Genomic DNA, 6,000 nt, shown 5'->3' with positions numbered 1-6,000 from the left:
GAGGAGAGCTGATGAGACGAAGAGCCTTAGACTCCACTCTGTCCAGAAGAGCTGTGTGAGTGGAGCCTCCCCACACGTGATATGCATACTCCATACGAGGGCGGACAAGGCCCCTGTATATGGATAGCAACTGCGCGGGGGAGAAGAACTGGCGGAGACGATACAGAACGCCCAACCTCGAGGAAGCTGATTTAGCGAGAGAGGAGATATGAAGTTTCCAGTTGAGATTTTGAGTTAAGGATAGACCGAGGATGTTTAGTGTTGAAGACGGTGTTAGCCTTTCTTGTTAGCTGTTTTTAAGTGTTCAGTTTAAGTATTACTTTTAATGTTTAAGGCGCGAACTGCTGTCTCACGTCAGGTCCGATGTCCCGTTGCCTGCGTTCTCCAGTTGATTAAAGTGGTTGAGACAACACAATAGCCTTTTAGTTAAGTGATGTGTGGTCGAGCGGTAGCCGTTATAAGTTCACTGTAGTTCTCTTTAGTTCTCTCTCTCAGGTTAATACAAATACCAAATGTATTTTAACTATATTAACAGTTGTATACAAGGTTTACAGTTTACGTGAGTGAGACGCACGAAATCAAAGACAGCCACACCGCTGCAGGGCGCGGAGCGGCGGAGCACCGCTCGCCTGCCCGTCACCCGTCTTCTCTCCTCCACGTTGTTCGCCCGTTTTATTTGCTTGTTGTTTGTCCGGAAGGGTGTGGGTTCCGGTTGATGACGGCTGATGAAAGTCATCATTTGCTGATCCTAGTGTCAGTTCATCACAGCTTCCCACGGCCAAAAGCACGACGTGTTGTTAGACATCCTGTTGTGCGACACCGACCGTGTGTCGCCACATGTACAGTCATACATACACATGTACATTATAATATACACATTACATCGTTCGATTCTCTAAAAGTCGCGACCTCGCGACTCACCCGACCTTTAAAAGCAGTGTACCTACCCATGTTACAGTCGCACAATGTGTACTAGTTAAACGAGGTCCTGTTATTGCATTAAAAAAAAAAAAATATATATATATATATATATATATATATATATATATATATATATATATATATATATATATATATATATATATATATATATATATATACAAGTCAGAGCCCGCCTAACGATACAGCATCGGGAAATGCCAATGATAATCAAAATAATCATGGAAGTAACAAGAAATGGGCAAAGCACATACAGGGCGAGGTAAACAGGGCTAGAGTCGTGGACATGGAAGCTCAGTAATATTCCGAGAAAACAAAATAATAGCTCGAAAAATTATTTACATGATACATCCTAGTAAAATTAAATTGACTTAACTGTCGTTAGGATACATGGTAATGGAGCTATTTCGAATAGTAAAAAGAAAAAGGAACAATCCTTGAAGAAGATCTGCTACAAACTGAACCTTCGAGTCACACCTGGACACAAAACTGTCGCAGAGAAACACGCATCCGTTGCGTGACAATTAATTGCCAGTGTCGTTACCCTCGGCACGCCTTCGAGACGGGTGGGGTTTACAACGATCGATAAGGTTGTGTGAAAAGAGGTAATGTTATCCGTAGAGTCTCCTAATAGTTACAATGTGATAACAAGGACAAGTCTGGAGAACCTTAGAAACATCGGCAGTCAGCACCACTAACTCCTAATACTCCGTTTTTCAGGTCTACAGTACTATAAAAGAAAATCCTGTCACCAAGTTGTGAAATCACTGTTGTAACATATCTCATTGAAATATATAATTCCAGCATAATTGATTAAAGTAATTCCAGCATTAATAAACATCAAATTAAAAAGACAAATTTCCACCTATCCCTCGATCGTAACGAACGTGGATGACTGACATCTGTGACGCCAAAAATAATTCCCGTAACGGGTAACAGTGGTATGTCAAGTAAGGGTAAGTAAGACTTGTCTGCTTACTTCCAAAGCTTACAGATATTCACATGCTGGTTACGATAAAAAGTTAGGGACAGCATCTGCTCAAGTTAAGTCTGTCAGTGGAGAGAAAAAGTATGTTTTAAGCAGAAGCACATGAGGTTCAAGGTTAAATTGTACCTATCCCTATGTTAGTCTACCCCCTCGGTTATTACGGCTCCAATTAAATTAAGAAGACTGACTGCCTTGCATCAACTCAGCAATAAAAGAAAATAGTGGGTTAGAGTGAAAAGTATTACTCAAGCACTCCCCTTCTCGCATGAAAAAGATGCAGGCAAAAGCTTAGGAACCAAACATAAATTAGTAGAAGCGAGGATGAAGGTTATAGTCGTGTGGTGGAAAGATACACAAAGCAGGGTCAGGCTGAACCTCAAGCCGGCGCTAGTCTTTGGAGACGATCACTATGCACCATTCTGTGCAAAAAAAAAAGATCGTAAAGCTCAAATTTCCAACCACCTATTTATCTGACTATTTCTGCCTAAACCACGGGTAAAAGAATACACCAAGGAATTTTTGATTACCGCTGGTGACACCCAAAAAGGTTTAGGTCAGAGGGTCGCGAAGGCCCCCCTCCCCGACGAACGTGTCGACGGCAAACGAAGCTTCAAAAAGGACCCAAAATTACTTTAAATGCCATAAAAGTTGTCTGATAAAACCGTGTAGGTTGCCAGTGGGGCTATAGTCAAGGGATACTGCACTCCTTCCAAGAGGAACTTTAAGGACAATCATGTACACAAGGAACTCTAGTAATAATCCAGCATTAGCTACAGAAATGGTTTCTCCATCTGTCCAGTTTCCTTGTTTAAAACACGAGATCAAATCAGTAGATAGCCTATAGGCGTCCACTGGCCTGTTAAAAAGGCCACTCGTTTGCACAGTGTCCACAGCAAAATATACACCCTTTATAAGGCTGTGTTGCCCATCTTTCCCAAATGTTTCAAGAAAAAGTAACCGAAACGCATCATAATCCTTCCGTCCTGTGAACACGCTCCTGTTTATGAAGGCCGTCGTTCCCGTTCCCGGGATTGACCTTCGAGCGGCTAAGAGATATTTTATCTCCCGGATTTGACACGAATGAAATGTCCATGACAATCTCACTTTGAAACAAGAAGTCCCTGGCCGAATAAGCTGCCTCCCTTGCTACCCTGCGAAAGGCCTAACTGCTGTTGCTGTTAGTGGGTGATTAGGGGCAAAAGCCATTGTGGGATTAGTAAGGTAAGTAAATACCTCTTGGTTGCTCATGCAGCGTAGAAGAAGGAGGAGGCACCCTTTGAAGACTGCTACAACTCCTTACATGAGAACAGTTACCGTTATCCTTGACGGCACTGTTCTTTCTCTCTACCCACCCCTCATAGTCCTCGGTGAGAGCTTGTAACTGCGGATCATGTTTCTCTGCCATTAAAAGAGTTACTAGAAAAATGAGTAAAATGGTAACAGAAAAAAAAATATTGCTGCAAAAATAAGTAAAGTAATAATCATTCACCGCTAAGTATGTGCTCACTCCTCCCCGATGCTTCTAAAATGCATAATAAAAGAGGAAAAATAATAATGAGTGAGACTTAGCAAGACAAAACTTCTCCACTGTGCAATAAAACACACAAAAGAAAGGAGAAAAGAAAATGAATGATTATACATGAAATGCGTAACAATGTTACTCAAGAAAAATATTAAACATCCACACGCCAGAAAAATCAACAGCTGAAAAATCTAATAGATTAGATACGGCCCCACACGCCTAAACACGTGAACATAATAATAGTAATTCACCCGAAATAATGTTGCAAGTTGTGTAATTACTGAAACCGTGTCAATGAGTGTCAGCTATAATGTGTTAAAAACTTCGAAGACAGCAACTCGATGCCCCACTACTCAGCACGCTCGCGTCCTTCGCCTCGCCGGTGGCAAGGGCAGGGCTGCAGGGGTGGCAGGGTCTGCCGTCCCCCGTCTGGTAGCGGTGCAGGGAGGGGCGGCGGGCAGACAATATACGCCCACCAGTCCTTCTCAAAGGTCCGAGTTGCCTGGCGAAGATAAGTGCGCACCTACGACGAGTTGTGTCGTAGGAAGAAACAAATGCCTGGACACCTCCAAGGAAACTTGGTTGTGTGGAGGTGAGAGGCGGGTTGTGTGGAGGTGCGGGGCGGGGCTGGTTGTGCTCTCGGGTACGGCTGTGTGCTGACTCGACTCACTGGGGCAGGAAAAGCCGCGCGCTGAGGTCAGCGTTAGCTTGCTGTGTCCGATACCGTTCACTGCCCCCACACACTGTCACTGAAGTTACATTTGAAAGAGAGAGATATAATAATTCAGAGTAGTTCGTAACCACGCTATCCACCACTTCTGTTAGTACTTTGAAGGTGTTACTTTTTTTTTTTAACGTGGTCAACGACGAGGCGGCCACCAGCCACCATGCATTTTATGATATGTTATATTAAAGATAACACCTATAGAACACTTCGGAGAGGTCCGTAAACCGCTGTTCACACCTTTTGTTAACCTTTCTTGTTAGCTGTTTTTAAGTGTTAAGTTTAAGTGTTACTTTTTAATGTTTAAGGCGCGAACTGCTGTCTCACGTCAGGTCCGATGTCCCGTTGCCTGCGTTCTCCAGTTGATTGAAGTGGTTGAGACAACACAATAGCCTTTTAGTTAAGTGATTTGTGGCCGAGCGGTAGCCGTTATAAGTTCACTGTAGTTCTCTTTAGTTCTCTCTCTCAGGTTAATACAAATACCAAATGTATTTTAACTATATTAACAGTTGTATACAAGGTTTACAGTTTGCGTGAGCGAGACGCACGAAATCAGAGACAGCCACACCGCTGCAGGGCGCGGAGCGGCGGAGCACCGCTCGCCTGCCCGTCACCCGTCTTCTCCGCGTTGTTCGCCCGTTTTATTTGCTTGTTGTTTGTCCGGAAGGGTGTGGGTTCCGGTTGATGACGGCTGATGAAAGTCATCATTTGCTGATCCTAGTGTCAGTTCATCACAGCTTCCCACGGCCAAAAGCACGACGTATTGTTAGACATTCTGTTGTGCGACACCGACCGGGTGTCGCCACACGTACAGTCATGCATACACATGTACATTATAATATACACATTACAACGGTGACAGCTGAGTGTTGTCGAAGAATAGGGGATAGGTGGTTAGAAGATTGTGTCGAGTTGATAGGTGGAGAAATTGAGTTTTTGAGGCATTGAAGGACACAAGGTTCCTTTTACCCCAATCGGAAATGATAGCCAGGTCTGAGGTTAAGCGTTCTGCAGCCCCCAGTCTGGAGTCGTGTACTTCCTGTTGAGAGGGTCTTCTATTGAAAGAAGTTGAATAATGCAGAGTGGAGTCGTCGGCGTATGAGTGGACAGAGATTGGGTGATAGGACAGAGCCCTGTGGAACGCCACTGTTGATAGGTTTAGGGGAAGAGCAGTGACCGTCTATCACCGCAGAGATAGAACGGCCGGAAAGGAAACTGGAGATAAAGGAACAGAGAGATGGATAGACTCCGAAAGAGGGCAGTTTAGAAACCAAAGACTGGTGCCAGACTCTAGCGAAGGCTTTCGATATGTCTAGCGCAACATAGAAAGTTTCACCGAAACGGCTAAGAGAGGATGACCAAGAGTCAGTTAAGAGAGCAAGAAGATCGCCCTTGTGGAATCCATACTGGCGGTCAGATAGAAGGTTTGAAGTGGAAAGGTGCTTTTGAATCTTCCGGTTAAGGATTCATTCAAAAGCTTTAGACAGACAGGAAAGTAAAGCTATAGGGCGGTAGTTTGAGGGATTGGAACGGTCACCCTTCTTAGGCACAGGCTGTACAAAGGCATACTTCCATCAGGAAGGAAAAATAGATGTTGATAGGCAGAGACGAAAGAGTTTGACCAAGCAGGGTGTCAGCAAAGAAGCACAGTTTTTTAAGGACAATAGGAGGCAATCCATCAGATCCATAAGCCTTCTGAGAGTTGAGGCCAGAGAGGGCATAGAAAACATCATTTTGAAGAATCTTAATAACAGGGATAAAGGAGTCAAAGGGGGGATGAGTAGGAGGAATATGCCCAGAATCGTCCAGGGTGGAGTTCTTACAGAA

Source organism: Eriocheir sinensis, chromosome 6, assembly GCF_024679095.1.
Source record: "Eriocheir sinensis breed Jianghai 21 chromosome 6, ASM2467909v1, whole genome shotgun sequence".
In the NCBI taxonomy this organism is placed as follows: Eukaryota; Metazoa; Arthropoda; class Malacostraca; order Decapoda; family Varunidae; genus Eriocheir; species Eriocheir sinensis.
This window is presented reverse-complemented; position numbering follows the sequence as displayed.